The sequence below is a fragment of the Ranitomeya imitator genome, chromosome 3, assembly GCF_032444005.1.
Source record: "Ranitomeya imitator isolate aRanImi1 chromosome 3, aRanImi1.pri, whole genome shotgun sequence".
NCBI lineage: Eukaryota > Metazoa > Chordata > Amphibia > Anura > Dendrobatidae > Ranitomeya > Ranitomeya imitator.
Window position 1 is genome coordinate 484,693,704 of NC_091284.1, and position 25,074 is coordinate 484,718,777.

Consider the following 25,074-nt stretch of genomic DNA (forward strand, 5'->3'; position numbering starts at 1 on the left):
GTACGTCACTGGATCGCTCCTGCATCGTTCAGCTGTTGCCTTGTTTGACATCTCCTAGCGACCTAAACAGCGACGCTGCAGCGATCGGATTGTTGTCTATATCGCTGCAGCGTCGCTTATGTGACGGTACCTTAATATGTTCTAGTTCCTGCGGTTGCATGTTATGCGTCTCTTAGCCACAACACATGTGGGGATTGCCTAACAAATAAACAATCCCTGCATGTGTTTCGGCTGTCTAATATCCACGAATCATGCAGCCGCAGGGACTCGAACATTTTATTGGAGCACACCCAAGATCCTCGGATAACACTTTATCCAAGCATGTTCTCTCATCACTAGTAGACTTTCTTTCACTAAGCATGTGACTTATGAAGGTAATTGCTTGCACCAGAAAATTTTAGGGGCTTCATAGCAAAAGTGTGAATACATATGAACTTCCACTTTGTAGTTATTTAATTCTATAAAATTAATTTATGACTATATTTTTCTCACTTCACCATCTTAGATTATTTAGTGCTGATGCATCACACACATATAGCATTACAAAAATATTTAAACACAGGTTGTAATGTAACAAAATAGGTAAAAAACCAAGGGGGTGAATTCTTTCGCAAGCCGCTGTATAAGTTATTGCTTTATACTTTTTGTGCTTTTTGGATCTACTTCTCCATTGGCAAAGAAGGGTAAAGACAGACAATTTATAGTACTGATATCCTCATTTTTGTCCCTTGGGGAAGCATTGGGTTACTTCATTTCCAAGATGCACTGACACTGAAGGGAATAATAATTTGATCCCTTGCTGATTTTGTGAGTTTGCCCACTGTCAAAGACATGAACAGTCTATAATTTTTAAGGGTAGGTTAATTTTTAACATTGAGAGATAGGATATCAAAAATAAAATCCAGAAAATCACACTGTGTAAATTATATAAATTCATTTGCATTTGGCAGTGAGAAATAAGTATTGTCATTTTGTGGTGTTTCCTGATGGAGTCTGAAATGCGTTGAATAAAAACCACATTTATTAAATACATTCGGACCTTCAGTGATTCAGCAGCTCAGAACAAAACCATGCTTTCTCACATTACTTCTATCTAACAGCTGGTTTCTACTGGACCTGTGGATCTGCTGCAGCGAATTCTCTCAAAGCTTTAATCTAGCTATATCTGGTGAGTACAATTCAATTGTATCAACCGACTACATATCGGATGAGACTCTATTTTTGCGCTATTTCTTCCAACAATATTCAGTTGATCATGATTAAAGTGAGAGATCAGCCTAAAACTACACGGGGGTGGGGGTGGGGGGTCGTCGGGGACGACTTGTTAATGATCACAAGGCAGCTGGGACCACAGTCAGATTCTGTGAGTGATTGGGAGAAGATGCTGTGGTCATATGAGATGAAAATTGAGCTCTTTGGCATTAACTCAACAAGCCTTGTTTGGAGGAAGAGAAATGCTGCCTATGAACCAAAGAACACCGTCCCCACTGTCAAGCATGGCGGTGGAAACATTATGTTTTGGGGGTGTTTCTCTACTAAGGGCACAGGACTACTTCACCGCATCAATGGGAAAATGGATGGAGCCATGTACCATAAAATCCTGAGTAACAACCTCCTTCCCTCCGCCAGGACATTAAAAATGGGTTGTGGCTGGGTCTTCCAGCAAGACAGTGACCCAAAACATACAGCCAAGGCAACAAAGGAGTGGCTCAAAAAAAGTACATTAAAGTTAGGGAGTGGTCTAGCCAATCTCTAGACCTTAATCCCATAGAATACTTATGGAAAGAGTTAAAACTCCGAGTTGCCAAGCGACAATCTTAAAATCTTAATGATTTAGAGATGATCTGCAAAGAGGAGTGGACCAAAATTCCTCCTGACATGTGCACAAGCCTCATCATCAACTACAAAAAACATCTGACTTCTGTGCTTGCCAACAAGGATTCTGCCACCAAGTATTAAGTCTTGTTTGCCAGAGGGATCAAATATTTATTTTGCACAGCAAAATGCAAATAAAATTATATAATTTTTACAATGTGATTTTCTAGATTTTATTTTTGATATTCTATCTCTCCATGTTAAAAATTAACCTACTCTTAAAATTATAGACTGTTCATGTCTTTGTCAGTGGGCAAACTTGCAAAATCAAAGGAATCAAATAAATATTTCCTTCAGTGTATATATTCATTTCTTATGGTGTATCACAGAAAAATAGTTAAAAGCATAGCTTGGGATAAGGTGATTAGTCCAAGAGGCAAGTCCCTAGCCAATTCTCCCCTCCCACGCAGACTGTCAGGTCTCTTCCTACTTGTATATCAGTTCAAGAAAAGCACATCCAGCCCATGAATGGCAGCGCGTCCCAGGACTCACATTCAAAGATGATATTTCATATTTTTTTATTTCATAACTTTTATCCCAGTCTCAGAAACTTGATTTGGGGTGTGGACCAAGTTCAGGAAAACACCCACTGATTGATACAGCCTTGTTAACAATGGGTGTTTTCCTGAACTTGGTCCACACCCCAAATCAAGTTTCTGAGACTGGGATAAAAGTTATGAAATAAAAAAATATGAAATATCATCTTTGAATGTGAGTCCTGGGAAGCGCTGCCATTCATGGGCTGGATGTGCTTTTCTTGAACTACTCAACCTGTGTGAGCCTGACTCTGGCTCTCTCACTTGGATCCACCCGAGGCAAGCTGCAAGCCCTGTATATTGAAAAGTATCTCAGAGGGAATTTGGAGGATACACGATCTAAAGCCATTTTAGTCTTTTATCAGGTGAGTGCATAAAATTGTGCACCCTTTAAAGACTATAATATTGTGTTTACGCACTTAGGGCGCCGCGATTTGTCTGTTCTTCTCTCCCAAACAGGGTTTTTTTGTACTTGTATATCAGGAGTGAGTTGTCAGTCTAGTTGAGTGGGTGAAAAGTCAGCAGAAGTCTGATTCTTTGACTAGTCACCTCATACCTAGATATACTTTCAGCTATGTTCAGAATTCAGGAACTTTATCAAATTTTTATTATTACTATTATTAACCCCTTTCTGCCATTAGACGTACTATTGCGTCCATGTGGGGTGGGCTTTACTTCCCAAGGACGCAATAGTACGTCATATGCGATCGGCAGCGCTCACGGGGGGAGCGCCGCCGATCGCGGCCGGGTGTCAGCTGTTTATCGCAGCTGACATCCGGCACTATGTGCCAGGAGCGGTCACGGACCGCCCCCGGCACATTAACCCCCGGCACACCGCGATCAAAGATGATCGCGATGTGCCGGCGGTACAGGGAAGCACCGCGCAGGGAGGGGGCTCCCTGCGGGCTTCCCTGAGCCCCCCGCAGCAACGCGATGTGATCGCGTTGCTGCGAGGGTCTCACCTCCCTCCCTGCTCCCTCCAGCCCCGGATCCAAGATGGCCGCGGATCCGGGTCCTGCAGGGAGGGAGGTGGCTTCACAGAGCCTGCTCAGAGCAGGCACTGTGAAGCAGCCTGCACTCCTATCAGATCAGTGATCTGACAGAGTGCTGTGCAAACTGTCAGATCACTGATCTGTGATGTCCCCCCCTGGGACAAAGTAAAAAAGTAAAAAAAAAAATTTCAAATGTGTAAAAAAAAAATAAAAAAAAATATTCCAAAATAATGAAAAAAAAAATAAAAATATTATTCCCATAAATACATTTCTTTATCTAAATAAAAAAAACAAAACAATAAAAGTACACATATTTAGTATCGCCGCGTCCGTAACGGCCCGACCTATAAAACTGGCCCACTAGTTAACCCCTTCAGTAAACACCGTAAGAAAAAAAAAAAAAAACGAGGCAAAAAACAACGCTTGATAATCATACCGCCGAACAAAAAGTGGAATAACACGCGATCAAAAAGACAGATATAACTAACCATGGTACCGCTGAAAACGTCATCTTGTCCCGCAAAAAACGAGCCGCCATACAGCATCATCAGCAAAAAAATAAAAAAGTTATAGTCCTGAGAATAAAGCGATGCAAAAATAATTATTTTTTCTATAAAATAGTTTTTATCGTATAAAAGCGCCAAAACATAAAAAAATGATATAAATGAGGTGTCGCTGTAATCGTACTGACCCGAAGAATAAAACTGCTTCATCAATTTTACCAAACGCGGAACGGTATAAACGCCTCCCCCAAAAGAAATTCATGAATAGCTGGTTTTTGGTCATTCTTCCTCACAAAAATCGGAATAAAAAGCGATCAAAAAATGTCACGTGCCCGAAAATGTTACCAATAAAAACATCAACTCGTCCCGCAAAAACCAAGACCTCACATGACTCTGTGGACCAGAATATAGAAAAATTATAGCTCTCAAAATGTGGTAACGCAAAAAATATTTTTTGCAATAAAAAGCGTCTTTCAGTGTGTGACGGCTGCCAATCATAAAAATCCGCTAAAAAACCCGCTATAAAAGTAAATCAAACCCCCCTTCATCACCCCCTTAGTTAGGGAAAAATTAAAAAAATGTATTTATTTCCATTTTCCCATTAGGGCTAGGGCTAGGGTTAGGGCTAGGGTTAGGGCTAGGGTTAGGGCTAGGGTTAGGGCTAGGGTTAGGGCTAGGGTTAGGGCTAGGGCTACAGTTTGGGTTGGGGCTAAAGTTACAGTTAGGGTTTAGATTACATTTACGGTTGGGAATAGGGTTGGGATTAGGGTTAGGGGTGTGTCAGGGTTAGAGGTGTGGTTAGGGTTACCATTGGGATTAGGGTTAGGGATGTGTTTGGATTAGGGTTTCAGTTATAATTGGGGGGTTTCCACTGTTTAGGCACATCAGGGGCTCTCCAAACGCGACATGGCGTCCGATCTCAATTCCAGCCAATTCTGCGTTGAAAAAGTAAAACAGTGCTTCTTCCCTTCCGAGCTCTCCCGTGTGCCCAAGCAGGGGTTTACCCCAACATATGGGGTATCAGCGTACTCAGGACAAATAGGACAACAACTTTTGGGGTCCAATTTCTCCTGCTACCCTTGGGAAAATACAAAACTCGGGGCTAAAACATATTTTTTGTGGGAAAAAAAAAGATTTTTTATTTTCACGGCTCTGCGTTATAAACTGTAGTGAAACACTTGGGGGTTCAAAGTTCTCACAACACATCTAGATTAGTTCCCTGGGGGGTCTAGTTTCCAATATGGGGTCACTTGTGGGGGGTTTCTACTGTTTAGGTACATTAGGGGTTCTGCAAACGCAATGTGACGTCTGCAGACCATTCCATCTAAGTCTGCATTCCAAATGGCGCTCCTTCCCTTCCGAGCTCTGCCATGCGCTCAAACGTTGGTTTCCCCCAACATACGGGGTATCAGCGTACTCAGGACAAATTGGACAACAACTTTTGGGGTCGAATTTCTCCTCTTACCCTCGGGAAAATACAAAACTGGGGGCTAAAAAATAATTTTGGGGGGAAAGATTTTTTTTTTTAATTTTCACGGCTCTGCGTTACAAACTGTAGTGAAACACTTGGGGGTTCAAAGCTATCACAACACATCTAGATGAGTTCCTTAGGGGGTCTAGTTTCCAAAATGGTGTCACTTGTGGGAGGTTTCTACTGTTTAGGTACATTAGGGGCTCTGCAAATGCAATGTGACACCTGCAGACCATTCCATCTAAGTCCTCATTCCAAATGGAGCTCCTTCCCTTCCGAGCCCTCCCATGCGCCCAAACAGTGGTTCCCCCCCACATATGGGGTATCAGCGCACTCAGGACAAATTGGACAACAAATTGTGGGGTCGAATTTCTCCTTTTACCCTCGGAAAAATACAAAACTGGGGGCTAAAAAATAATTTTTGTGGGAAAAAATTTTTGTTTTATTTTTACGGCTCTCCATTATAAACTTCTGTGAAGCCCTTGGTGGGTCAAAGCGCTCAGCACACATCTAGATAAGTTCCTAAGGGGGTCTACTTTCCAAAATGGTGTCACTTGTGGGGGGTTTCTACTGTTTAGGTACATTAGGGGCTCTGCAAACGCAATGTGACACCTGCAGACCATTCCATCTAAGTCTGCATTCAAATGGCACTCCTTCCCTTCTGAGCCCTCCCATGTGCCCAAACAGTGGTTCCCCCCACATATGGTGTATCATCGCACTCAGGACAAATTGGGCAACAAATTTTGGGGTCCAATTTCTCCTGTTACCCTCAGGAAAATACAAAACTGGGGGCTAAAAAAATAATTTTTGTGGGAAAAAAATTTTGTTTTATTTTTACGGCTCTGCATTATAAACTTCTGTGAAGCACTTGGTGGGTCAAAGTGCTCACCACACCTCTAGATAAGTTCCTTAGGGGGTCTACTTTCCAAAATGGTGTCATTTGTGGGGGGTTTCAATGTTTAGGCACATCAGTGGCTCTTCAAACGCAACATGGCGTCCCATCTCAATTCCTGTCAATTTTGCTTTGAACAGTCAAACGGCGCTCCTTCCCTTCCGAGCTCTCCCATCCACCCAAACAGTGGTTTACCCCCACATATGGGGTATCCGCGTACTCAGGACAAATTGTACAACAACTTTTGGGGTCCAATTTCTTCTCTTACCCTTGGGAAAATAAAAAATTGGGGGCGAAAAGATAATTTTTGTGAAAAAATATGATTTTTTATTTTTACGGTTCTACATTATAAACTTCTGTGAAGCACTTGGTGGGTCAAAGTGCTCACCACACCTCTAGATAAATTCCTTAGGGGGTCTACTTTCCAAAATGGTGTCACTTGTGGGGGGTTTCAATGTTTAGGCACATCAGTGGCTCTTCAAACGCAACATGATGTCCCATCTCAATTCCTGTCAATTTTGCATTGAAAAGTCAAACGGCGCTCCTTCCCTTCCGAGCTCTCCCATCCGCCCAAACAGTGGTTTACCCCCACATATGGGCTATCAGCGTACTCAGGACAAATTGTACAACAACTTTTGGGGTCCAATTTCTTCTCTTACCCTTGGGAAAATAAAAAATTGGGGGCGAAAAGATAATTTTTGTGAAAAAATATGATTTTTTATTTTTACGGTTCTACATTATAAACTTCTGTGAAGCACTTGTTGGGTCAAAGTGCTCACCACACCTCTAGATAAGTTCCTTAGGGGGTCTACTTTCCAAAATGGTGTCACTTGTGGGGGGTTTCAATGTTTAGCCACATCAGGGGCTCTCCAAACGAAACATGGCGTCCCATCTCAATTCCAGTCAATTTTGCATTGAAAAGTCAAATGGCACTCCTTCGCTTCCGAGCTCTGCCATGCGCCCAAACAGTGGTTTACCCCCACATGTGGGGTATTGGCATACTCAGGACAAATTGTACAACAATGTTTGGGGTCCATTTTCTCCTGTTACCCTTGGTAAAATAAAACAAATTGGAGCTGAATTACATTTTTTGTGAAAAAAAGTTAAATGTTCATTTTTATTTAAACATTCAAAAAATTCCTGTGAAGCACCAGAAGGGTTAATAAACTTCTTGAATATGGTTTTGAGCACCTTGAGGGGTGTAGTTTTTAGAATGGTGTCACACTTGGGTATTTTCTATCATATAGACCCCTCAAAATGACTTCAAATGAGATGTGGTCCCTAAAATAAAATGGTGTTGTAGAAATGAGAAATTGCTGGTCAACTTTTAACCCTTATAACTCCCTAACAAAAAAAAATTTTGGTTCCAAAATTGTGCTGATGTAAAGTAGACATGTGGGAAATGTTACTTATTAAGTATTTTGTGTGACATATCTCTGTGATTTAATTGCATAAAAATTCAAAGTTGGAAAATTGCGAAATTTTCATAATTTTCGCCAAATTTCCGTTTTTTTCACAAATAAACGCAGGTACTATCAAATAATTTTTACCATTGTCATGAAGAACAATATGTCACGAGAAAACAATGTCAGAATCACCAGGATCCATTGAAGCGTTCCAGAGTTATAACCTCATAAAGGGACAGTGGTCAGAATTGTAAAAATTGGCCCGGTCATTAACGTGCAAACCACCCTTGGGGGTAAAGGGGTTAAAGTGCACCTCCTTTAAAGAAAATTATCCTCAACCTGAACAGTCAGATTGTTAGCAACTACCTGCCTGTTTATTCTTACCACCATAAGTAAAAATATTAACTCCTTCATGACATATGACATACATTTATGTAATATGTGGAGTCTCTGGCTTTGATATGGACTCACACCAATCTTGCATCTTTCACGGCAGATGATGGCTGATTTAACCCCTTTACCTCAAGGGTGGTTTGTACGTTAATGACCGGGCCAATTTTTACAATTCCGACCACTGTCCCTTTATGAGGTTATAACTCTGGAACGCTTCAACGGATCCCAGTATTTCTGACATTGTTTTCTCTTGACATATTGTACTTCATGATAGTGGTAAAATTTATTTGATATTACCTGCGTTTATTTGTGAAAAAAACAGAAATTTGGCAAAAATTTCGTAATTTTCTAACTTTGAATTTTTATGCAATTAAATCACAGAGATATGTCACACAAAATATTTAATAAGTAACATCTCCCACAAGTCTACTTTACATCAGCACAATTTTGGAACCAAATTTTTTTTTTGGTTAGGGAGTTATAAGGGTTAAAAGTTGACCAGCAATTTCTCATTTTTACAGCACCATTTTTTTTTAGGGACCACATCTCATTTGAAGTCATTTTTAGGGGTCTATACGATAGAAAATAACCAAGTGTGACACCATTCTAAAAACTGCACCCCTCAAGGTGCTTAAAACCACATTCAAGAAGTTTATTAACCCTTCAGGTGTTTCACAGAAATTTTTGGAATGTTTAAATAAAAATTAACATTTAACTTTTTTTCCCCAAAAATTTAATTCAGCCCCAATTTGTTTTATTTTACCAAGGGTAACAGGAGAAAATGGACGCCAAAAGTTGTTGTACAATTTGTCCTGAGTACGCAGATTCCCTATATGTGGGGGTAAACCACTGTTTATGCGCAAGGGAGAGCTCGGAAGGGAAGGAGCGCCGTTTGACTTTTCAATTAAAAATTGACAGGAATTGAGATGGGACGCCATGTTGCGTTTGGAGAGCCACTGATGTGCCTAAACATTGAAACCCCCCACAAGTGACACCATTTTGGAAAGTAGACCCCCTAAAGAACTTATCTAGATGTGTGGTGAGCACTTTAACCCACCAAGTGCTTCACAGAAGTTTATAATGCAGAGCCGTAAAAATAAAAAATCATATTTTTTCACAAAAATGATCTTTTTGCCCCCAATTTTTTATTTTCCCAAGGGTAAAAGAAGAAATTGGACCCCAAAAATTGTTGTCCAATTTGTCCTGAGTACGCTGATACCCCATATGTGGGGGGAACTACTGTTGGGGGCATGGGAGAGCTCGGAAGGGAAGAAGCGCCATTTGGAATGCAAACTTAGATGGAATGGTCTGCAGGCGTCACATTGCGTTTGCAGAGCCACTAATGTACCTAAACAGTAGAAACCCCCCACACGTGACCCCATATTGGAAGCTAGACCCCCCAAGGAACTTATCTAGATGTGTTGTGAGAACTTTGAGCTCCCAAGTGTTTCACTACAGTTTATAACGCAGAGCCGTGAAAATAATTTTTTTTTTCCACAAAAATAATTTTTTAGCCCCCAGTTTTGTATTTTCCCAAGGGTAAAAGGAGAAATTGGACCCCAAGAGTGGTTGTCCAATGTGTCCTGAGTACGCTGATACCCCATATGTTGGGGTAAACCCCTGTTTGGGCGCACGGGAGAGCTCGGAAGGGAAGGAGCACTGTTTTACTTTTTTAACGCAGAATTGGCTGGAATTGAGATCGGACGCCATGTCACGTTTGGAGAGCCCCTGATGTGCCTAAACAGTGGAAACCCCCCAATTATAACTGAAACCCTAATCCAAACACACCCCTAACCCTAATCTCAATAGTAACCCTAACCACACCCCTAACCTTGACACACCCCTATCCTTAATCCCAACCCTATTCCTAACCGTAAATGTAATCCAAACCCTAACTTTAGCCCCAACCCTAACCCTAACTTTAGCCCCAACCCTAACTGTAGCCCTAACCCTAGCCCCAATACTAACCCTAGCCCTAACCCTAACTCTAGCCCTAACCCTAATGGGAAAATGGAAATAAATACTTTTTTTTATTTTTTCCTAACTAAGGGGGTGGTGAAGGGGGGTTTGATTTACTATTTATATTGGGTTTTTTATCGGATTTTTCTGATTGGCAGCGTCACACACTAAAAGACACTTTTTATTGCAAAAAATATTTTTTGCGTTACCACATTTTGAGAGCTATAATTTTTCCATATTTTGGTCCACAGAGTCATGTGAGGTCTTATTTTTTGCGGGATGAGTTGGCGTTTTTATTGGTAACAATTTCGGGCACGTGACATTATTTTATCGCATTTTATTCCGATTTTTGTGAGGCAGAATGACCAAAAACCAGCTATTCATAAATTTCTTTTTTGGGGGGGGGGGGGCATTTATACCGTTCCGCGTTTGGTAAAATGGATAAAGCAGTTTTATTCTTCGAGTCAGTACGATTACAGCGATACCTCATTTATATCATTTTTTTATGTTTTGGCACTTTTATACAATAAAAACTATTTTATAGAAAAAATAATTATTTTTGCATCGCTTTATTCTGAGGACTATAACTTTTTAATTTCTTCACTGATGATGCTGTATGGCAGCTCGTTTTTTGTGGGACAAGATGACATTTTCAGCAGTACCATGGTTATTTATATCTGTGTTTTTGATCGCGTGTTATTCCACTTTTTGTTTGGCGGTATGATAATAAAGCGTTGTTTTTTTGCCTTGTTTTTTTTTACGGTGTTCACAGAAGGGGTTAGCTAGTGGGACAGTTTTATAGGTCGGGTCATTACGGACGCTGTGTACACTAAATATGTGTACTTTTATTGTTTTTTTTATTTATTTAGATAAAGGAATGTATTTATTGGAACAATATATATATATTTTTATTTATTTAGGATTCTTTCTTTTTTCACACATGTAAAAAAAATATTTTTCTACCTTTTTACTTTGCCCCGGGGGGGGCATCACATTTTATTGACAGATCGCTGATCTGACACTTTGCTGTGCACTGTGTTAGATCAGCGATCACACAGGCACAGCAGGGAGGCTTACCAGCGCTTGCTCTGAGCAGGCGCTGGTAAGCCACCTCCCTGCAGGACCCGGATGCCTCCCCACGTGGCCATTTTGGATCCGGGCCTGCAGGGAGGAGGAGGTAAGAGACCCTCGCAGCAACGCGATCACATCGCGTTGCTCCGAGGGTCTCAGGGAAGCACGCAGGGAGCCCCCTCCCTGCGCGATGCTTCCCTATACCGCCGGAGCACTGCGATCATGTTTGGGTTAATATTCCGGGGGCGGTCCGTGACCTCTCCTGGCACATAGTGCTGGATGTCAGCTGCGATAGTCCCCCTGTGAGCGCGGCTGATCGCTCTGGACGTACTATTCCGTCCTTGGGAAGTAGGACCCACCCCACATGGACGGAATAGTACGTCCAATGGTAGAAAGGGGTTAACAAGCCATCATGTGCCTTTAACAGCTGCTGGTGGTGCTGAGCTCATCTACGGCTGTTAACCTGCTAAATGTTGATGTCAATGTCTGACAGCAGCATTTAACACGCTCCTGTCAGGGAAGTGCCAATTGCTTGCTATGACAGCCGAAGATGTCATGTGAAAGGTGATGCACTGCTTTGAACTGGACTAGTGATCAGATGATCGCAGCTTCAAGTCCCCTAAGGAGACTATTAATTACAGTAAAAACCCCCACAAAAGTTCAAATCACCCCCTTCTGCCCCATTTAAAATAAAGATATTAAAAAAATTCACATATTTGTATCGCTGCGTTACTAGAAATCAGATCTATCAAAATATTAAGTACCGTATATAGTCGTCTATAAGCCAAGATTTTCAGCACTTTTTTGTGCTTAAAACACCCCCCTTGGCTTATACACGAGCCATGGTCCAGAAAGCCGGAGAGGGAGGGGAGCGGCAGGAGCTGTCGGCTGTGACATCATACTCACCCTCCTCACACCGTCGCTGAACGTCCTTGCCTCTCCGTTGTCCCGATGCTGCAGTGCTTCCTGTGCTGATCAGTCACGTGGTACCTCTCATTAAGGTAATGAATATGCATGCATAGGCGTGGAGCACATTTTCATTACCTTAATGAGCGGTACCACGTGACCGCTAAGCATAGGAAGATCTGCCATCGGGACATCGAAGATGCAGGGATGTGCAGTGACGGCGCGAGGAGGGTGAGTATGATGAGGGGAGCCGAGCCATGCATACAATAATGGGACCGGGGAGGATGCCGAGCCATGCATACAAGGATGGGATTGGGGAGGACAGGGGGAGCTGAGCAGAGCTATGCATACAGGTATGGTACGGGGGGAGCCGAGCAGAGCCATGCCCATGCATACAGGGATTGGGACGAGGAGAGCCAAGCCATGCATACAAAATGGGACGGGGGAGCCATTCATACAAGATGGGAAGGGGGGAGCCATGCATACAACCAGGGGACCGGGGGAGCCATGCATACAACAGGGGAAGCCACACAGAGGAGGATTGGATGGGGGGAGCCACACAAAGCAATACAAGATTGGGGGCGGCCACACAAAGCAGGACAGGGATGAGGGGACAATACATACCCAGCTTATACTCGAGTCAATAACCTTACCCAGTTTTCCGTGGCAAAATAAGGTGCCTCAGCTTATACTCGGGTCAGCTTATACTTGAATATATATGTTACATTAATCTGATCAAAAAACAGCGTAATGAGAAAAATCATCGGAACGCTAGAATTACATCTTTTTTGGCCCACAACAAGATTGCATTAAAATGCAATAAGAGGCAATCAAACCATCGCATCTACCCCAAAATGGTATCAGTAAAAAAGTAAGCTCATGGGGCAAAAAAAATAAGCCATCACACAGTCCCAAATCATGAAAACTCAAAGTGTTACGGGTCTCGGAAAATGATGTCAGAAGCAAAGTTGTTTATATTTTTACAAATACACCCCAAAAGTTTTCACTTAAATAAAAAAAAAACTCTTCATGTTGTTTGGTATCTGCATACTCCTACTTACCTGGAGAATCATATCAGGGAAATCCTTCAGGGTCAACCTACATCTATAGTTGGACGAAGTTCTTTTACTCTAAACTTTTATTTCTTCCCTACACCATAACCTATTGCAAGCCTAGAGAAACTATTTATTGAGAGTTTTTGTTGATTTTGGAGGTAAAATATTTCTATATTCCTGTTATTATTTAAAGGGGCGATCTCTCACCTATCCCTCCTCTTCCCGCTGCTTCTGATATGAGCCTTCCCCAGTCCCCATTTTGAGCCTATTATTCCCCCTTTAAGCATAGTCTTTGTAACAATCTGTTCTTCATCCTTACAGTCGCAGATGTAAGCTTAGGCAATCTGGAAGCAGTTATTGTCCAAATACTGACTTGTGATCACACTTTGTACATCTGTTGCTTCTACTTATGAAATAGGGATTACTGCTTTGTAGACACTTTTTCATGATTAGCTTCAGCAGTCACGCATGGCATTTATTTTCATGGTGCCCTTGCATCTGTGAAGGCTAGAAATAGTTGGTCAGTTGTTACGTGATATACATGGTAAATGTTTGAGTTTTGTAATGTGCTAGTGTGCTAGAAACAAACTTCAATTCTTAGAATCTGATCCTGGATCTTAGTTTTCTTTAAACTGGAAAGCAACTTGTTACTTCCCAATAGGTAGAAGATTAGTATATTATTCACTAGGATTATTGAGAAAAAGACTCGGCCCCTCCGTCACTGCTTTAAAGGGGTTGTCCACTACTAGGACAACCCCTTCTTGATCAAAATGTTTGGCCCCCATAAAATAAAAACTATACTTACCTCCAGTGTCGGTGCCATTCCCGCAGTGTCGGCACTTGTTCTCCGTGGGGTACTCATGCGGTGTTTTGACACTTGACCCTGGCGCCCAATCAGCGGTGGTCTCACTGTCCCCACGTTCAGACAAATCGAACATGAAGTGGAAGTCCGGGCTGCAACTGATCTCAGACTTCCTCTTCCTACTCAATTCGACAGGAGGCGGGGATAGTGATGCCAACGCTGATTGGGCGCCAGCGTCGCATGTCACAACACCGCATGAGTGCCTTGGAGAAAGCAAGTGCCAACACCGCGGGAATGGCACTGGCACAGGAGGTGAGTAAAGGCTTTATTTTTTTTATGGGGGCCAAGCTTCGGGTATGAGAAGGGGTTGTAGTGGTAGTGGTAGTGGACAACTTCTTTAACACTTATATTCCCAGTCCTGATGAAACTATAACAGAACATGCTTTTAATGTATTTGATACTCCGTAAGCGTCTTATTTTACGACGAGTGCTCCTTTAAATCGCTTTGAATGTTATAGGAAACGAAGCAACATATGAGTAAAGGTGAAATCATTAGAATGTGTCACTATCGACAGTGAAACACAAGCGGGAGGCATCATTCATTTCATAGCTGCTGACTCTACTTTAGAACAGCAATAAAAACTTACAGCGCGTGTAAGTGGAAAATAGCAGCGCATATTTTATGAACTTTATTTGTATTGCATCCGTTTATTCCATCCTTATAATAGGGACCATGAGCATAGTAGAGAATAAGTATCTAGAAGACTGCGATTGGTTTTCTTCCTAAATACACAATGATTCATTGCTTATTATATTATATGCAGATGAGAGTGAAGATGTAATATTATTACCAGGCCTATGTAACATACTATACTTTCACAAGGATGTAATTGCTATGGTTTTCGTGTCTGCTTATTGTACTTAATGGAAAGGTAGAATCAATAGAGCTTCCTCGGTATCGAAGGACATGCATGTGTTGTAGATCAAAGGGGGGAGGCACGCCGCGGTGAGTCATAATGATTGTACATAAGAGAAATAACAGTGAGTGTTTATACCGTCCACTTCATGAAATTGAATCATAACCTAGAGATGTATCTGAGATGATTTGTAGGAAAGAAAACCTTATTTCAATATTATTTACCGTATATACTCGAGTATAAGGCGAGATTTTCAGCCCAAAATTTTGGGCTGAAAGTGCCCCTCTCGGCTTATACTCGAGTCACGGTGGGCGGCAGGGTCGGCGGGTGAGGGGGAGAGGGCGCTGAGGCATACTCACCTAGTCCCGGCGATCCTGACTCTCCCTCTGCCTGTCACACGGTCTTCGGTGCTGCAGTTCTTCTCCTCTTCAGCGGTCACGTGGGACTGCTGATTAGAGAAATGAATACGCGGCTCCACCTCCCCATAGGGGTGGAGCCGCATATTCATTTCTCTAATTAGCGGTGCCGGTGACCGCTGATAGAGGAAGAGGCTGCGGCACCGAAGACCGTGTAACAGGCAGAGGGAGCGGCACGCCGGGAGCAGGTAAGTATGTAATTCACCTGTCCGCGTTCCACACGCCGGGCGCCGCTCTGTCTTCGCGTCCTCTTGCTCTGACTGTTCAGGTCAGAGGGCGCGATGACGCATATAGTGTGCGCGGCGCCCTCTGCCTGAACAGTCAGTGCGGAGAGACGCCGAGACGCTGGGAGCTGCAAGCAGCGAGGTGAGTATGGCTTTTTTTTTTTTATTGCAGCAGCAGCAGCAATGGCACAGCTTTCTATGGGGCAATAATGAACGGTGCAGAGCACTATATGGCACAGCTATGGGGCAATAATGAACGGTGCAGAGCACTATATGGCACAGCTATGGGGCAATAATGAACGGTGCAGAGCACTATATGGCACAGCTATGGGGCAATAATGAACAGTGCAGAGCACTATATGGCACAGCTATGGGGCAATAATGAATGGTGCAGAGCACTATATGGCACAGCTATGGGGCAATAATGAACGGCGCAGAGCACTATATGGCAGCTATGGGGCAATAATGAATGGCGCAGAGCACTATATGGCAGAGCTATGGGGCAATAATGAACGGCGCAGAGCACTATATGGCACATCTATGGGGCAATAATGAACGGCGCAGAGCACTATATGGCACAGCTATGGGGCAATAATGAATGGTGCAGAGCACTATATGGCACAGCTATGGGGCAATAATGAACGGTGCAGAGCACTATATGGCACAGCTATGGGGCAATAATGAACGGTGCAGAGCACTATATGGCACAGCTTTCTATGGTACATCTATGGGGAAATAATGAATGGTGCAGAGCACTATATGGCACAGCTATGGGGCCATAATGAACAGTATGGAGCATCTATTTTTATTTTTGAAATTCACCGGTAGCTGCTGCATTTTCCACCCTAGGCTTATACTCGAGTCAATAAGTTTTCCCAGTTTTTTTGTGGCAAAATTAGGGGGGTCGGCTTATACTCGGGTCGGCTTATACTCGAGTATATATGGTACATACGTAATGGACCTATGAAAAGTTTATATTCATAAAGAAACGTAGATGTTTCTTATTTTCAAGATGACAATTAATTCTGCTGTAAAGAAAGATACATACAGTACTGTCCTATCCTGGGCAGATAGTGAGGCTCACCTTCAATACACAACATATCTGTCACCTGCTTAACCCCTCAACGACCGCCAGTATGCCTTTTATCGGCGGCAGTTAATGGTACTTAAACTAAAGCGCCACTTTTTAACCGTGCTGTGGAATAAGTGCATAGCGCCAACAGAGTCGGAATTTCTTCCGGGTCTCAGCTACCGGGGGTAGCTGAGACCTCAGAGAACATGATTTGGGACGGTTTTTTACTCACCCCTGTGTTGTGATTGCCGTTATTAATGGTATAATGGTTACAGCAAAAAAAAGTCACATTTTCCATTTAATTTCTCTCTCCTCTGATGTGATAAAACTCCCTTTTATCACACTCATAGGTAAAAATAATGAAATAAAAAATATATATTTATTTCCATTAGGGTTAGAGTTGGGCTAAAATGAGTTGGGCTAAAGTGAGTTGGGCTACAGTTAGGGTTAAGGTTGGGCTAAGGTGAGTAGGGATAAAGTTAGGGTTAGGGTTGGGCTAAAGTGAGTTGGGCTAAAGTTAGGGTTAGGGTTGGGCTAAAGTGAGTTGAGCTAAAGTTAGGGTTTAGGGCTAGGGTTAAGGTTAGGGCATGGGTTAAGGTTAGGGCTGGCTAGAGTTGTAGTTATGGTTAGGATTACGTTTAGGGTTGGGATTAGCGTTAGGGGTATGTTGGGGTAAGGTTTGTGGTTAGGGTTGGAATTAGGGGTGTGTTGGGGTTAGGGTGGTGGTTATGGTTATGGTTAGGGCTGGGATTAGTGTTAGGGGTGTGTTGAGGTTAGGGTTGTGGTTATGGTTGGGATTAGGGTAAGGGTTGTGTTGGGGTTAGGGTTGGAGTTAGAATTGAGGGGTTTCCACTGTTTAGGTGCATCAGGGGGTCTCCAAACACGACATGGCTCCACCATTGATTCCAGACAATTTTGCATTAAAAAAGTCAAACAGTGCTCCCTCCCTTCTGAGCCATGCCATGCACCCAAACAATGGCTTTCCCCCCACATACGGGATAGGGATAGTGAAGTACTCAGTAGAACTTGCAAAACAAATTTTGTGGTCCATTATCTCCTGATACCCTTGTGAAAATAAAAAAAAATGGTTCCAAAGTAAATTTTTGGTGAAAAAAGTAAAATGTTCATTTTTTTCCATTCACATTGCTTTAGTTCTCGTGAAGCACCTGAAGGGTTAATAAACTTTGTCAATGTGGTTTTCCGCACGTTGAGGGATGCAGTATTTAGAATGGTGTCACTTTTGGGTATTTTCTGTAATATTGACCCCCCCAAACTCACCTCAAATGTGAGGTGGTCCCTAAAAAAAATGGTTTTATAAATTTTGCTGTAAAAATGAGAAATTGCTGGTTATCTTTTAACCCTTATAACTTCCTAAGAAAAAAAAGTGTTTCCAAAATTGTTCTGATGTAAAGTAGACGTGTGGGAAATGTTATTTATTAAGTATTTTGTGTGACATATCTCTGTGATTTAAGGGCATACATTTTCAAAATTGCAAAATTTTCACAATTTTTTGCCATATTTCCATTTTTTTCATTAATAAATGCAAGTCATATCAAATAAATTTTAACACTAGCATACAATATGTCATGAAAAAACATTCTCAGAATCAGCGGGATCCGTTAAAGCGTTCCAGAGTTATAACCACACAAAATGACAGTGGTCAGAATTGTAAAAATTGGCTTGGTACCAAATTGGCTCTGTCACTAATGGGTTAAGCAAAGCAAATAATCATTGTGTATGTCTGAGGTGTAACCATTTAAAAGGCTTGTGTAGTTCTAAAGGTACCTTCACACTGAGCAACTTTAGAACGATAACGATAGCGATCCGTGACGTTGCAGCGTCCTAGATAGCGATATTGTTGTGTTTGACACGCAGCAGCGATCTGGATCCTGCTGTGACATCGTTGGTCGGAGCTGAAAGTCTGGAACTTTATTTCGTCGCTGGATCACCCGCTGACATCACTGAATTGGCGTGTGTGACGCCGATCCAGCGATGTGTTCACTTGTAACCAGGGTAAACATTGGGTTACTAAGCGCAGGGCCGCGCTTAGTAACCCGATATTTACCCTGGTTACCATTGTAAATGTAAAAAAAAAAAACACTTCATACTTGTACATTCCGGTGTCTGTCCCCCGGCGTCAGCTTCTCTTCACTGTGTCAGCGCAGGCCGGCCGTAAAGCACAGCACAGCGGTGGTGGTTGGCTCAACACCATTGGAGCTACTGCAACCCTCGACCTACTGTCTCCTTCCCCACCATCCTGTAGAATGTAAGCCCGCAAGGGCAAGGTCCTCTTCCCTCTGTACCAGTCTGTCATTGTGAGTCTTGTTTACTGTAAGTGATATTTGTATTTTGATGTAACCCCTTCTCATGTACAGCACCATGGAATTAATGGTGCTATATAAAATAATAATAATAATAATAATAATAATAATAACTTTGTAAGGGGAATATCCCTTTAACTTCAGTTCTTATGATTATCATTCATTGAATTTTCAATAAATTATTATAAATAAAATTATTTTGTTAAAGGTCGTGGATTGTTAGATTATACTGGTAGATATGGTTGGAATCAGGAGTGTCATACTCAGTATTGTAGTATGTTATCCAGCAATTAGCACAATAGTATTTAGACTCCATATCACAAAGCTACCGAATATGGTGTCTGTGAAGTTTAATAGGATCCTGCATTCCATCTCATGAAAATGCAGTGGTTCACATGGAATAAAGTTGGCATCAGTGCAGTGCACAATACCATTCCATGCATCGTGTTATGGGCTAAAATGTGCAAGGGTCATGACATGTGCAAGGGTCATGGCATGCATGGGTCATGGCTTGCATGGGGCATGGCGTGCATTGGGCATGGCGTGCATGGGTCATAATGTGCATGGGTCATAGTGTGCAAGGGGCATGTAGTGCATGGGGATTTAGCTCAGGTACGTAGCATATTCTTTTGAAATTCACGTCTTTTCAAGAATAATGACACTACTGTAAATGTTGGAATCTCAGAACACTGATACGAGCATATTTGGATCTCAGCTTAGAAAGGCTTACGCCATGAATTTCACAATAAGGATTTATGCATATGAGCACTTTTCATGATTTTCAGTCTTTGTCATGACTAATCTGCATGGCGCACTTACTATTTCCAGTGATGCACTATTTCAGACACCAATTCAGGCACCATTAGAGCAGTAAAAATGTAATATCTACAGTACGTCCATGTCATAATGTGTCTCACACCGAGAATCCTCATGACCATGAAAAAGCAAAGCTGCAGGCCAAATTCATTTCTATGAGTCACTCAATTCCGAGGTGAATTTTCTTAATAATTATTCTGAAATTTGTAAAAAAAAGAAAAAAAAATAATTCCGAGACCCATAGCATTTTTATTTTTCTGTTACTTGAGCTACGTGAGGATATGTGTTTTGCATGGTGAGCTGATGCTTTCAATAAAACAATTTGTGGTACATGTGACATATCTAGTGTTTCATTTTGTTTCTCTTTACAACACTTACAGTTAGGTTAATTACCGTAATTGTGTATTTTGGTAGATCGGGTTTTTATGGATATGACAACAACAAATTACATTTTTTTTAATTATATCTTTATTTTTAACAAAGGAAAATATGGTGATTTTAAGCTATATATTTGATAATTTGTTTTATGTTTATTTTTTACTTTTTTTTTAGTTCCTCTAGTTTTTTTATTCCCCCTAGTCCCCAAGGAACCTTTATTTCTTTAACCACAGTATTGCAGCATATGGTGTAAATCGTAATTCATCGTGAAGCTCAGTCTGTGCCTGGGTTTGACAAGAGTGCCAAGATGGCAGCTATGATGACCTTCAGCATTTTCCTGGCTGCCATGATATTCCATCGGCACCCCATGATCACGTTCCATTTAAATGCTGTTGTCAGAAATTGACAGCGGCATCTAAATGGTTCAACAACAGTGATTGAAGTTTATTTGCTGTAGTTGTTTTTTTCTATATACTGTAACAGCTAAAAAAAATGCCGTTCTTCTATGAAGCCATGGTTGGGGTTCTCAGGTGGACTAAGATGGTGGCAATGGGGAACTTCAACAGGCCAATGGGAGTCTGCAATCAACTCATTTAAATGCTGCTGATAGTAATTGCCAGTGGCATTTAAATGGTTACGGTTAAGCAGCTGCAATCGGAGTCAGCTTGCCGCAGTTAAGAAGCAGATGTTGGATTTTGAGCCCTCTCCATGCATGAAGACCTGACATGAAATATACTATTACATCCTATGTCGAAGATGGGTTAATAATACCAGTAAGTACTTTTTGTTCGCCAATTTTTCAGTAAATATATATTTTTTATTTTGCTTGGTGCCATTTTATTGTTGTACAATTAATTGTATTATTATGTCAATGCTGGGGTCACCATGTAGGGAAAGGGCTCAGGAGCTGAGCTTCCTCCACATGCAGCTGATGCCAGCTATGTCATATGGCTGGCATGCATCTCTAACGCCAGTAGCCGAAGCTGAGTTCCGATCATTGCTGTTAACTATTTAGATGCCACTGTGAATCTGATAATGCCATTTAAATGGAAGGGTGTGACCGCACCATTCCCAATGACATCTTCAACCCCAGCGCGACCTAGTGACAGCGCACTGAAATGTTTCCTTGACTGCCAAAGGATCCTGTCGCTGTCATTTTGGTACCCCTTTAAAGCTCATCCAGGCGCTGAGTTTTTATATATTTTTTATAAATTTTAATAAGTTTTTGAATTTTATAAAAAAAATAAAAATGTCAAATTAACCCTAACCCAGCCCTACTGCTCAATTAAAAAAGCCATTTAAAGAAAAGCAAATTTGATATCCATAAAAGGCAAGTCTATCAAAATATAAAATTAATTAGCCTGTGCAATAAACGCATTAAAGGGGTTGTCCAGTCAAACTGATAAGTCTGCAGTCACTCTATGTGACTGCAGACTTATGAATCCTCCCCAGTTCACGCACTATGTGCTGCAGGAATTTGCTGATTTCATATCTGTGAACTATGGGTATATATGAGTTATACATACCTCTGGCTAGTGGGCCGGCCGTGTCACTAGACAGGGCGCAGCCTCGGCTCAATACAAATATATGGAGCAAAACCGTGCCCACTGGCCGGGGGTATGTATAACTTATAAATACCCTCTACAGATACAGATACAAATACAGAGTGACTGCAGACTTATCGATTTTGACCAGACTTCCCGTTTAAAGAGACAAAAAATCAAAAGCAGAATTGTGTTTTTTGGGGGGCCCCACATCTCCATAAAAAATGCACGAAAAACTGATAAAAAATGTTAAAGTACATCAAATTGGTATCAATACCCGAGTCTTCTCAATTCATATCATATAACATAGGGTTGGCACTATCTATCTAATCCATTATCTGGAGTCACCAGGATAAACTGATTTTTACATTGATGGTGCTCAACTTACAGAAATAACCCAGCCATGCATTCTATCTAACCGACCACCTGTTTGCACTGTTGTGGCTTCAGATGTCATGTCCCGTGCCTCCCTGCAAACTGGGAGAAAAGCTATGTGTTGTGGATGGGCATGTTTCTTGTGCTCCAGCAACAGATAGTCACACCTGCCCCACGTTCTCGGCATCTGGGTCCACCATCATCAGCACTTCCACTTCCCTCTCCTTTGCATGCCATACACATTTTCAAATTGCTAGGTCTCTGGAAACCAAGTTTTTTTTATTAATTGAAACAAATTTTTTAATGAACCAAATAATTTGGTTAATTGTAGCAGGTCAAGCGGGTTTTAAAGATTTTAAACTACCGTAGTATTACACAAAGCACATTAAGCTGTATGGATGACTAATTGAATGCAGAAAAAAATGTTGAATATTTTTTTTTAGTTCTATATACCACCATAATTTAACACTAACCACGTTAAACTGTTTGGATGACTAATTGAATCCGCAAAACATTTTTGAACTGTTTGGAGTTTAATATACCACCATAATGTAAGAGTACAATGTTAACCTGTATGGATGACTAATTGAATCCAGAAAAAAAAATTGAACTTTTTTTGGAGTTTTATATACCACCATAATGTATACGGTAATGCGATACATTGATGACAATACAGTACATTTTTGTACCCCCCCCCTAAAAAAAAATGTAGTCACGTGCAGCAGCACCTGTCTTTCTATAACCTGTAATGAGGTGATGCAGCCACCCAATCACAGTGATACCACTACCAAGATGGCTACGGCATTACAGTGACTGGCAGGCAATTCCCGCTTCCTTATTGGCTGTTTAACAGGCCCTAAACATGCAAGGCGAGGGATTCAAGCTTCAAATCCGAGCACCAGCCAGTGCTCATCGTGTGCCGAGCATATCCAAACATTCAGATACTTTAGTGATATCCAAGTGTCGCCGAACAAATTCGCTCATCCCGAATCTTAATAATGTGATCAGTGCTGTGTATTTATTCTCTGCAGAAAACAAACCTATCAGCTTGCCATGCAAAAAACCAGCCCTCGCACAGACTATCACCTCAAGAAAATAAGTTATTGGTCTCGGAAAATGGCAACACAAGCTAGATTTTAATTTTAGAAACTTCTGAATTTTATTCACCCCTTAAATAAAAAAATAATATGCAAGTTTTCATATTGACCTGTAAAGTCATGTTTTCAGGTCATTATTAGCATACTTTTAACATTATAAATACAAAACCCAAAAACGACGCAATGGAAGAATTGCATTTTGTCACCAATTCATTTCTCTTTGCATGTTTTTCTCCATTTTTCAGTCCAGTGTACAGTAAGATGGGTGGTGTCCTTCATAATTACAACTCAATCCACCAATAAGCCCTCAAGGCCATGTCAACAGAAAAGTATAAAGGCCCCTTCACATTAAGCGACGCTGCAGCGATACCGACAACGATCCGGATCGCTGCAGCGTCGCTGTTTGGTCGCTGGAGAGCTGTCACACAGACCGCTCTCCAGCGACCAACGATGCCGGTAACCAGGGTAAACATCGGGTAACTAAGCGCAGGGCCGCGCTTAGTAACCCGATGTTTACCCTGGTTACCATCCTAAAAGTAAAAAAAAAAAAACACTACATACTTACCTACAGCCGTCTGTCCTCCAGCGCTGTGCTCTGCTCTCCTCCTGTACTGTCTGTGAGCACAGCGGCCGGAAAGCAGAGCGGTGACGTCACCGCTCTGCTTTCCGGCTGACCGACGCTCACAGCCAGTACAGGAGGAGAGCAGAGCACAGCGCTGGAGGACAGACGGCTGTAGGTAAGTATGTAGTGTTTTTTTTTTTTTACTTTTAGGATGGTAACCAGGGTAAACATCGGGTTACTAAGCACGGCCCTGCGCTTAGTTACCCGATGTTTACCCTGGTTACCAGTGAAGACATCGCTGGATCGGTGTCACACACGCCGATCCAGCGATGTCTCCAGGGAGTCCAGCGACGAAATAAAGTTCTGGACTTTATTCAGCGACCAACGATCTCCCAGCAGGGGCCTGATCGTTGGTCGCTGTCACACATAACGATTTCATTAACGATATCGTTGCTACGTCACAAAAAGCAACGATATCGTTAACAATATCGTTATGTGTGAAGGTACCTTAAGAGTTATGGCTCTTGGAAGAAGGGGAGGGAAAAATGCAAATGTAAAAAAATGAAAATAACTGCAAATGAAAGGAGTTAAACTCCTGAGAATCTAAAAGGCTCTTTCTAAAAGATCTTAGAAGTTCACAGAGAAGAATTTCCAATTACTAATGGTTTTGACTGCAGCTTTTTTCTGATTTTCTTTCACTTACCATCATGAGAATATCAATAAATGTTTCACTAATACAACTTGTCGGAATATTTTTTTGAGCACAGTGGTTTATATCTATCAATAGTGTCTAGTTTTTAGAGAGTGGAGACTTTTACTATAAAGTCTTTAGACTGTTTAGTTGATGTTTACTAATTAGCTTACTTTGTGCCAGAAATTTGTACCCAAAGTTTGGTCTAGTCATTAATGCACAGTGTTGCCTTTACGCAGCATCCATTCTATTAGACCACACCTCTTTTTGGCAAAACAATTCCCTCTTAAATGTACAAAGAGCATCTGAACACATAATAAATGTGGTTATAGACAGTTTTTTTTGCATAAACTTTTTTGCCCATGATAAATATTCACAAGAGTATCATGATGAGTGGTAGCTGTTTCCTCCTTTTGGGTACTCCGCAGACATTATTTTGAATTTTTTTTTTTTATTTATTTTTGGCCAACTTATAAAAATTATGGGCAACTGGTATTTTTTACAGACACATCTGAAAACCATAATAAATCAAAAAATCCTAATTGAATTGTCTGTGACTGAGATACTAATATGAATACACAGACAGCATTTATGTGAAGTTTAAAAAATGTTGAAAAATAAAAACAAAATTATCTGCTCATGCAGCTTCAAATATTTGTGGATTCATCATTCTTTTTTCAAAGACAGTGGGGAAAAAAGCACAACTGTATATTGGCTGACCGGTTGGCAACCCTGATACTAGCACATACGGTGCTTTTAAAAAGCAATAACTTCAAGTTAACTAATAACTTAGAGACAGA

General features: G+C 41.5%; 1 protein-coding gene across 4 annotated transcripts in view; it reads left to right on the top strand.

Annotated features, from left to right (window-relative positions):
• Nucleotides 1-25,074, top strand: part of ST6GAL2 (ST6 beta-galactoside alpha-2,6-sialyltransferase 2) — a 238,725-nt gene that overhangs the window by 9,843 nt on the left and 203,808 nt on the right. Inside the window, exon 1 of one of the 4 annotated variants that reach the window (XM_069757571.1) lies at nt 2,688-2,776. The exons of the other annotated variants lie outside the window; for them this stretch is intronic. The gene's annotated coding sequence lies outside the window, so the exon portion shown is untranslated. Of the gene's footprint in view, nt 1-2,687; nt 2,777-25,074 lie in introns of those variants that run through there. 4 annotated transcript variants of the gene reach the window in all.